At 44.3% G+C, this 11185-nt stretch overlaps 1 long non-coding RNA gene across 1 annotated transcript; it reads left to right on the top strand.

Moving 5' to 3' along the window:
• The first annotated feature begins 272 nt into the window (after positions 1 to 272).
• Positions 273 to 3788, top strand: LOC123059004 (uncharacterized). Its single transcript, XR_006427342.1, has 3 exons — positions 273 to 617; positions 703 to 3457; positions 3550 to 3788. It is a non-coding gene; the product is annotated as an uncharacterized lncRNA (long non-coding RNA).
• The last annotated feature ends 7397 nt before the right edge of the window (positions 3789 to 11185 follow it).

Here is an 11185-nt window from a genome sequence, read left to right as displayed (position 1 = left end):
CCCTCTCAGGCCATTAGCATTCCTGACTATTCGATCGTCAGTTTCAGTCATTTTCGGTCGTGCGATTAGCTCGGAATCTCGCGCCTGGTAGCTTCGATCGCTACCACCAAGCGCTAGCCTATTGGGCCGCTACTCCCGTGACAATTTGGGAAGGCTGACATGGTCCGATGCTCAGTTTCTCGCTAACTGGGCCGCTGTCCTAAGGGGCTGCTACTCCGGTAGAAAAAACGGTGGCCTCTGGTTAATCGGGCCTGTTTACACTCGAAGCCGATTCAACCCCTCGAAGCCCGCAAGCACACCCATCTTGTTTCGTCTCTCTTTCCCCGACCTCCCCTCGCCGCCGCCGCCACTGTCGACGCCAACCTCCAGCGACGACGTTCCTCTCTCACTCAATCGACAAAAGGCACCCCCGCCGGCAGGTACACGTCTGACACGCACGAGGGGCCGGCCGACGGTAAGAACAAGAAGGCGACGGTGGACGAGTCGCCGCCGCCGACGCACGTCCCAAACCAGTGGGTCGCCTTCTGCACCGACCACTCCTGGTCGCAGCGCGTGCACGACGTTCTCCTACATCTCAGCGACGCGGGCATCGCGGCCTTGCTGAGGGAGTTGAATTGGTGCGCTCCCCTCATCTATCTTTTTCCTCTTCCCCCGTTCTCTTCTCTTCCTCATTGCTCCTCCTCCTCCAATCTCTCCCATCAGGAAGGTTGGAGGCGGCGCACACGGCTAGGTAGCTCATGAGGGTCCGATGGGGTGAGCAGCGAGGGCGGCTACCTGCAGAAGAGGAGAGCTCGAGACAAGCAACATTGAGGAATGATGGCGATTATTGGTGCAGGGACTCCTAATCATCCCTCCCCTGTTCTTCTTGGCTTCAGGGACTACCATTGGGCAGCCTCTTCTTCTCCATGGTGCTCCAGCAACTGCACAAAGAGGTCAGTTATCTCGATCGGTGCCCCATAACTCAGGCCGGAGATGATGGAAGGATCTGCACAAGAGGACATGTCTCTGGACAGCCGCCAAGTGTTCTTCGTGCTATGCTACTGCATGAATCGCCTCCTGGCCAGGTAATAGTTACACTATAAATCTGAAATGCATAAGGAGGACTAAGCATAAGACATTAGGGATGATTAGGGTTGGTTTGTTCCGTGTTAAGAAAGTAAGGTTTTTCTTTTGGCTTGGCATATGCTTCTCAGGTGGTTTTATCTGCCCAAACAGGGCGCTCAAATTGTGAATTGAGATCACTCCTCCAAGAAGACAAGAAACTAAATTTTATGTGTCTAAAATCAAATGCTAGCTCTTGAGTTATTCTCTACCAGTCTGCATATCCACTCCTTTGTATGTTCTAATGCACCATGGTTATCACTTAGTTGAACTTGCTATTTTAGTGATATAATTTTTTCAATATAACTTTGTTTATCAAGCTGATCAAATTTCTCTTTTTTATTACACTTCTTCTCTTTTTTTCTAAAGAACATAACTAACATAATTTGATTGTCCGTTCTTCAAGTTTTGAGCATAATTGGGTTCTGACTGTGAGAGTATCATTTACAATGTAAAAGGAGGCACACATAACTAGAAATATACAGCGAATTCGCTTAGTCTGTGTCACACGACATCCATCCCATCAGTCACTATAGTCACAAGACTACCCCACGGATGGATGTTGCAGTCAGTGGCCATGAAGAGGCTTATGCCTGAGTGGAGGTGCAGTACCGGATGCTGAGAGAAAATGTTACCCACCCGGCTACAAGGATAGCTGGGAGGAGGAAGAACCGAGCCACATGGGTAACTTGAAGGGAAAAAATCAGTGGCGCCACCATCCATTTTCTCATGCCTCCCCTTCTACAGATACACAACCACTGCCCTTGCTGCTTCTCAACTCCACCTTTGTCCTTGGCACCATCGGCATTGACGCAGTCGTCCATCTGCATGCCGCATCAGTTAAGAAGTAGGCACATCAACTATGTGCTGATGCCCAATTTGCATCTAGGCATCATGTATGTTGCTTTGTTTCTCCTGTACTACTGCTCGCATAGTTATTTCTGTTTACTTTGTCTTTTTTTTGCTTACTATTGGATCTTAGTCTGGATTGCGCACCCTGATTCCACCTGTTTTTACATGTGATTTGGTTTGGTGGATTTGGAGCAAGGATTTGGTTGCTGCTAAAATTAGAATACTTGGGAGATTCATGGAGCAACAAACATGACATGATCAAATCAAACCATTTAATTGGAGACAAGGATTGCTGAGTACAAAGGATTGTAATTTTGGCCTTCAGTACTATTGATGTGCGTCCTTTTCAATTTTCAGTGTTTAAATTTTTTATGTTGTGCTATCTGGTGGAATCTAGAATGTGAGCAGTTGGGCACTGATAATAGGAACAGGAATGGTTCTGCCAATGAAGCATTTTTATATTTGTTTTGATACCATGTAATGTAAGCGCAGTTTTAGATTGAAGAATGTTATTCTAAGAGGCTATATGGTCTAATGATATGTACAATAACTTCATACCGTGTGCTTAGGGTGTGAGTAAGAAGCATAACTATCTACATATAGGCAAATCTTTCTACAACTTGGCAATAAAATAGTGGTACATCAAATTATTATTTCATTTGTCTTTTTTCTCTTGCATTATAATGTGGAATAAAGATACTTAGGTTCTCTCTATATCTTTTTTCTTACATTATGATTTCAAATGAACATTCCCTTGGTTCTTAAGATCATTAGATGAATGGTTATTTACACCGTATGTGCCTTTTATTCCTAGAATCATCTTTCCCTTGCATAGTATTTCAGAACAAAGAGTGTTTACAATTTCTTGGCACTCTTTCCAAATGGATCATCCTGTCATTTATAATTTTCTTATTCCGGGTCATGAGAGTAGGGCATTGCTACAACCTATTGACGTGTACAAATTATATCATAAGATACCCTTATGATGCATCTTTAGTTCAGTACTTTCATCACTGTCTTTCTTGTTCATCAGATTGAACGAGGATGCTACAGATTTAAGTGTTGCTGATTGATATATATCCACTGAGCCAGCTAAAACTGTGATTGATTCCATAGCTGCTGCCATGTCAAGAACAATTTATACTCATCTTTGCATAGTTTTTACATAGTTTAGTTTCTAATGTACACAACCAAGTTTGGCTTCAATTTTCAGGCTGCTTACAAAATGGTATTTGCATTGTCTTGGCCTGTTATCTATACTAATTCTTCATTTTTACTGATTAGAGCTATTATCTATACGCTTATATTGTCCTCTTCTGCATCACTAATGCCGCAGTTTGGTCAAGGATGCACACAAATCCCTCTTTATCTAACTTCAGAACCAGCTGAACATCCTCAATATAGGCATAGCACCTCTCTACTCCAAACTCAACTTGAATACATCCTTTTCCACCACCCACATGAACCGCCGACTTCTTTTGCACATAACGACGACTCTGTTCAGGTTTGTACTATTTTTCACATTTAAATTTACATTATATAGCTTGTTATAGAGATATTGCTACGAGTCTAACTCTCTTATCATGATCCCAACAGAGCAATCACTTCACTAATTTTGTTCAGAGTTGCATAATGCACACGCCGACTGCTTCATGTAGTTTATATTGCTGACGGATGTGTGCCTTTTCCTTTTTGAGCTCTGTATGCCATTCCCGACAAGTATAGAAGATAATAGTCATATAAAATGATCAGTATTTCATTTGCACAAAATGGATCAGAAGTTCGAGTATTTCACTAAAAATAAGAATTTAACTCTTTCATCTTTCTATATATTTAGTAACTTTCTATCATTCTATTGGAAAAATGGACGGGCGCAGCAACGCGCGCCCTCAATGATCTAGTATGATATAAACCCCATCTTGCTATCCTCGATGGCAACAATACAATACATGCCTTGCTGCCCCTACTGTCACTGGGAAAGGACACCGCAAGATTGAACCCAAAGCTAAGCACTTGTCCCATTGCAAGAAAGATCAATCTAGTAGGGCAAACCAAACTGATAATTCAAAGAGACTTGCAAAGATAACCAATGATACATAAAAGAATTCAGAGAAGATTCAAATATTGTTCATAGATAAACTTGATCATAAACCCACAATTCATCGATCTCAACAAACACACCGCAAAAAAAGATTACATCGAATAGATCTCCACAAGAGAGGGGGATAACTTTATATTGAGATCCAAAAAGAGAGAAGAAGTCATCTAGCTAATAACTATGGACCCATAGGTCAGAAGTAAACTACTCACACTTCATCGGAGAGGCTATGGTGTTGATGTAGAAGCCCTCCGTGATCGATGCCCCCTCCGGCGGAGCTCCGGAAAAGCCCCCAAGATGGGATCTCGTGGATGCAGAAAGTTACGGTGGTGGAATTAGGGTTTTGGCTCCGTATCTGGTAGTTTTTGGGTACGTAGGTATATATAGGAGGAAGGAGTACGTCGATGGAGCAACAGGGGGCCCACGAGGATGGAGGGTGCGCCTGGGGGGGCCTACCTCGTGCCTTCCTCGTTGATTGCTTGACATAGGGTCCAAGTCCTCTGGATCATGTTCGTTCCGAAAATCACGTTCCCGAAGGTTTCATTCCGTATGGACTCCGTTTGATATTCTTTTTCTGCGAAACCCTAAAATAGGCAAAAAAACAGCAATTCTGGGCTGAGCCTCCGGTTAATAGGTTAGTCCCAAAAATAATATAAAAGTGTATAATAAAGCCCAATAATGTCCAAAACAGAATATAATATAGCATGGAACAATCAAAAATTATAGATACGTTGGAGACGTATCACTGGTCAGCGTCCGCGGATATTTCAAATAACACGCTTAACGAGATCTTGGTATTTGATCTGAGTCTGACCACTGGCCTATACGCACTAACCAACTATGCGGGAATAGTTATGGGCACTCGACGTTGTGGTATCAGCCGAAGCCTTCTCGACGTCAGCGACTGAGCGGCGCGCGCCGGGTTGGACCGCATAACACAACTTCCTTTGTAATGGAGGTTGCTAGGTCTGCTCACCGGCCGCGTACGCAATGTGCAGGTGTGCAATGGGTGATGGGCCCAGACCCCTGTGCGCTTAGGATTTAGACCGACATGCTAACCTCTCTGTTGTGCCTAGGTGGGGTTGTGATGTGTTGATCTTCCGAGGCCAGGTATGACCCAGGAAAATGTGTCCGGCGAAAGGGCATCGAGCGTGTTGGGTTATGTGGTGCACTCCTGCATGGAAGTTTATCTATTCGAATAGCTGTGTCCCTCGGTAAAAGGATGACTCGGAGTTGTACCTCGACTTTATGACCTAGGGATGGCGCCCGCAGGGTATGGGTACGGGTGGAGCTACCCCATACCCTTACCCATCCACCCTGAACTTACCCATCACCCATACCCATACCCGTCAAGGGTATAATTTTTTCTCATACCCATCACCCGACAGGGTATATGGGTACCCGCGAGTAAATATACCCGCATTTACAACACATCAGTTGAGTAGAAAATAGTTGTAAAAAGCAATATATAATCATAAATTATTAATAGCAACAAATTTTAAACAACAATGTACAATAACATATTGTAACAATAACACATTCTCATAAACAAAAATACTTGCCTATAAAGTGACACATAAAAATGTTAAAAAAAACAACACATAATCATACATAACAACACATACGTATACACTTTAAGTTCACAAAATCAAGATAAATCGTAGAGATAATTTTACTACACATTAGAGTTTTTATCTAGCGTGATTAGGAGGGTAAAATTAATACGTTATGATATTAACGGAAACCCATTTGTTAACATTTTAGATGGGTACATGGGTAAGCGGGCATGGGTTATACGATCCCATACCCGTACCCTTTCCACCCGACGGGTATGATATTTTCCCATTTAAGTACCCATGGGTAAATTTTTATCCTATACCTTTACCCTAATAGGGTTTTTACCCGCAGGGTACGCGGGTAATGGGTATCCATTGCCATCCCTATTATGACCACTAGAACTGGATACTTAATAAAACACACACTTCCAAGTGCTAGATACAACCCGGTGATCGCTCTCTCACAGGGCGACGAGGAGAGGATCATCGGGTAGGATTATGCTATACGATGATACTTGGTGAACTTACCATCTACTCTCTTCTATATGCTTCAAGATGGAGGCTGCCAGAAGCGTAGTCTTCTATAGGACTAGCTATCCCCCTCTTATTTTGGCATTTTGTAGTTCAGTCCATAAATACTACCCACTTCATTGATACCAATGCATATGTAGTGTAGATCCTTGCTTGCGAGTACTTTGGATGAATACTCACAGTTGCTTTGCTACTTCTTTTTCCCCTTCCGGTTATTGCGATCATATGATGGAGTCCAGGAGCTAGAGGATTCCGAGGATGTTTCTACGTGGAGTTCGGTTTCGAGGAGTAGTTAGGAGCTTCCAGGCAGGAGGCCATGCCTTTTCATTCATTGCTACTTTTATGCTAGCCTTCTTAAGGCAAACTTGTTTAACTTATGTCCGTGCTCAGATATTATTACTTCCCCTGACTCTTGTGTATTCGAGCCCTCGAGGCCCCTGGCTTGTAATATAAGGCTTGTATTATTTTAATTTTTGTCTAGGGTTGTGTTATGGTATCTTCCCGTGAGTCCTTAATCTTGATCGTACACATTTACGTATATGATTAGTGTACGGTCAAATCAGGGGCGTCACATCATTGTAGCCTATCGAAATTAGCTATGAAATGACTAGAACTATTAGAGCTCCGATGGATATGAGTAATGCGACAATGTCTCTCAGCCATACCGCTAACGATCCCACAAAGAAATGATCTCTCTAGTCAAGAAAACATACTTGGACTTTACGTTCTCCACCTTTGATCATTGTAATTGCCTCCATGCAATCCTTGTATATATCAATTGGCAAATTGCTCCATTGAATTGCAAACATAATACCTTTTGAAAGATCATGGATGTCGCCTAGAGAGGGATTGAATAGGGCTTTAAAATAATTACGGTTTAGGCTTGAACAAGTGTGGAATAATACTAGTGTTTAATTTCTCAAGCACAAAGCCTAAAACAATTAGGCTCACCTATATGCACCAACACCTTATGCTAAGCAAGATAAACAACTATGTGATAGCAAGATATATAACATGAAACACTATGACTATCACATAGTAAAGTGCATAAGTAAAAGGCTCGGGTAAGATATAACCGAGGCACATGGAGACGACGATATATCCCGAAGTTCATACCCTTGCGGATGATAATCTCCGTTTGGAGCGGCGTGGAGGCACAATGCTCCCCAAAAAGCCACTGGGGCCACTGTAATCTCCTCACTTCTTCGCACAACGCAAGATGTTGTGATTCCACTAAGGGACCCTTAGGGCGGGCACCGAACCCGTACACCTTGGCAACCCTTGGGGGCAGTCACCGGAACCCGTACAAATAGCTCGAGGCATTCTCCACAACCTAATTGGAGACCCCGACGCAACTCCGGAGCTTTACATCACAATGATTGAGCTCTGTAGCACCATCAACCGTATAGGGCACCCAAACACCCAAGAGGAACAAACTCTAGGGTACCAAGCATTCAAGAGTAATAATCTTCTCAACTTTCACTCCCAGTATCACTGTGGAGAACTCAAACCGATACACCAAATGCAATGGCAAGGGAACACGGAGTGCCCAAGTCCTTCACACTCAAATCCTACCAAAGCAACGAAAGCTATGTAGGAATATGAGAGGAAGAACAAGAAAGAGAACACAAAGAACTCCAAGATCTAAATCCAAGGGGTTCCCCTCACATAGAGGAGAAAGTGATTGGTGAAAATGTGGATCTAGATCTCCTCTCTCTTTCCCCCCGAAAACTAGTAAGAATCCATGGAGGGATTGGGAGCAAGCTCGAAGAAGGTCAACAATGTGGGAAGAACACAAGCTAGAAGGATAAGGTTCATTGGGGAAGAAGACCCCCTTTTATAGGCACTCCCAAATCCAACTGTTATGCACACAACCCGTGCACAAACGGTACTACCGCTCCAGAGAGCGGTACTACCGCTCGGACGATAGAACCCGTAGAGCAGTGCAATGGCGCGGAGCCATGAGGTGGTAGTGCCAATGGAGCGGTACTACTGCTCGACCTAGTGGTAGTACCGCTGGGGTTACAACTTAGGAGCCTACAGAGGTAGGGCAGGAACAAGGGAATGTGACAGTATCACAACAATGGTACTACTGCTCCGGAGAGCGGTACTACGGCTTACAAGTCATAGTGATGCGCACCCACTACTACCCTACCACCGCTGAGAGCGCGAGGGTCCAGAAGGAAGCGGTAGTGGGCGGGCGGTACTACCGCTCGTACTACCATTCCACCGTCGTGCAAACCCGACATGAAAAGTCAATCCCCAGAAGCAGCAGCAGTACACGCAAAACTGGACAACGGTACTACCGCTGCCTAGAGCGGCACTGCCGCTTGAGGCCTAAAAGACATATGCAGAGAAAACAGAGATCAATGAAACCAGAACTGCCACAACTTCTGCAAATGAGCTTCGAATTGCGAAAATTCAAGCTTGTTGGATAGATGACGACAAACTCAAGAAGTGGCAGGGGGAGTATGCCTATGATATAGAGGAGTGAAACCTTCATCAGCGAAGAACCAACATAAACTCCCACATCGAAAACATCATAGAAGATGCACATGAACTCCATTTTCGATGAACTCGAGTTTGTCATGAAGATGACCATAACCTCCAAATCTCATATAAAGAAACACCAAACAAGAAGCAAGAAAGATTATGCAAAGATGCAATGGTTTGAGCTCTCTACGAACGATACGATCAAAACTACTCACTCGAGAGCCCCCCTTGATAGTACGACAATCGATCCTACAACCCGGTCTCCCAACTACCACCATGAGACCGGTAAAATAGAAAGCCTATCAAGGGCAGACCTTTGCCTTGCACATAGTCCACTTGAGCTACATGATGACGATCTTGACTTCCTCAAATTGGATCACCTTTCTTGATTGCGCTGGAGCGATGAAGACTAATTGATTACTCCCACATAATCAACTAAGGGTGAGCCACTCTTCGGCACATCTTCACAAGTTCATTGTCACCACAATGGACTTGTCATCGCCTCAAGGACATGATCTCTTCGTGATGCTTTACTTGAACTTGCACACCGCAACCTAACCCCGCATAGAACTCTCATGTAGACCATGGGTTGGTACACAAAGCGTAATGGATAATGCTTACCATACCATGGGATCACTTGATCCCTTTCGATACATCTTCTATGCTTTGCGTATTGATCAACTTGATTCACGCTTTTGACTTAGTCTTGATCAACCTTGTATCATGTCTTCTACATAACCAATCTTTGGATAATTCCTTGAATAGCACCTTGGTCATCTCATAAACTCCTTGAAACCAACACACGAACTTTCAAGAAATGCATATGGGAAAATCCTTCAAATATAACTCAAGACAACCATTAGTCCATAGAGAATGTCATCACTTACCAAAACCACACATGGGGGCACCATGATCTTTCACCTTTCGAGAGAGCTAAGATTTTTGCTTCCAGAGGCCAGTGCAAGAATTAAGGTGTCTGGAGGAACTAAAGATTATAGCACCATCATGGTCCCTTAAAATGCATTTGACTTCTTTAACTATGAATAATATCAAACAATTTCCTCATCTTCGTCCATCTCATATTTCTCTTCAGACGAGGAATCATCCCAGAAAGAAGCTTAAAACAAACTCATCTAGTACAATATAATACTTTCCATTACGATCTAATCATATGTCGTAGAAAAAGGAAACAACTTTTTTACCACGGAGGCTTTTCGTCGACCACCTAGTGTGCAAGGAGGAGGAGGGGCCGTGGCCATCGCTGCGCCAGCTAGGAACGGCGTCAGGGGTGGGTTTGTTGAGCTGAGGAGCTCGGAGTTGCGGATAAAGCCTGCATTGCCATGTCGTCCAAAAGCCAGGAGCTCTGAAGGAGCGATGGCTTGGCTCGGTGGAGGCGGCCACTATTCGACCTCAATGGCAAGCAGAGACACTGCGGCGACCATTACGGACAGCGGAGGGGCGGCGACTAGCCGAATGAACGCAAATCGGTGATGGTGGCGGGGTTGTTGCGACTATCCGAAGCGGCGGAGTCGCGGCTGAGACAGGCGGGCGACGGACTCAGGGTGGTGATGGTGGTAGCCAAGATCCTGCCACTGACGGTCGCATGGGAAAGACGGGTGTTGCGGCGGGAACTTTCATCATGGTAGTTGGGTCGCGCGTGACTACAGATGTATTTTGTGGCATCAGGGTGGAGTGCTGCAAATACCCAACACATGGAAAAAAAATTATATGAGACCAGGTCTCACGGTTAGCAGGTGAGACCCATTTTGATGAATGACACGTGACATTCACAAATCACAAAGCATCTAATCTCTCTCCCCCCTGATTTTAAGTGAGGGTGAAGGATGCTTTGTGATTTGTAAATGCCACGTGTCATTCATCAAAATGGGTCTCGCGTGAGACCTGGTCTCATAGAATTCTTTTCCCCAACACTTGGAGGCAAATTATGGGGCTGACCATTTGGAGATACATCATCTGATGGAGTACGCTTTTTGAGTCCCTAATCCTGTTTTACATCATTTGCTGGAGATGTTCTGAGTTGTGATTTTAATATGGTTGAGGAAAGCAGGTTTTGTCATCGGTGTCTCTAGGTGTCAGCCGATCGATAGACCGTGTGATCGATTCCGTTGCTCGCTCACCATTTGATTCGCGTCGCTTCGGCCATTTGTAGGAGTGGCTTGAAGGACATTTGATTAACCTCTTTCACAACCATGGATAAGCCTTGCCCTTTTCACCCAACAAATTTTGACCTCAAACTTTCTCTGACATGTTTGAAACATCCATCCTTAGATCGTCCCATCATCGTGTGCAGGCCCAAATATCTTTCTGTAAGAGCCTCAGAGGAAATAGCAATAGTGTTTTTTAGATGCTCTTTTATCTGGGCCTCACAACCCTTACCAAAGAAGATAGACGACTTCTGCAAGTTGACATGATAGCCCTGATGGCTCTTCGTAGTCCCGCAATATGCCCTGCAAAGCCATCACATTCCGTTGCTAGGGATCTTAACTATCATCGGCAAATACAAGATGTGTAACATTGGGGCCAGTGCTTCCAA

Source organism: Triticum aestivum, chromosome 1A (assembly GCF_018294505.1).
Source record: "Triticum aestivum cultivar Chinese Spring chromosome 1A, IWGSC CS RefSeq v2.1, whole genome shotgun sequence".
Lineage (NCBI taxonomy): Eukaryota > Viridiplantae > Streptophyta > Magnoliopsida > Poales > Poaceae > Triticum > Triticum aestivum.
The sequence above is the reverse complement of the archived record's forward strand: the minus strand, read 5'-3'. Positions and strand labels throughout refer to the sequence as shown.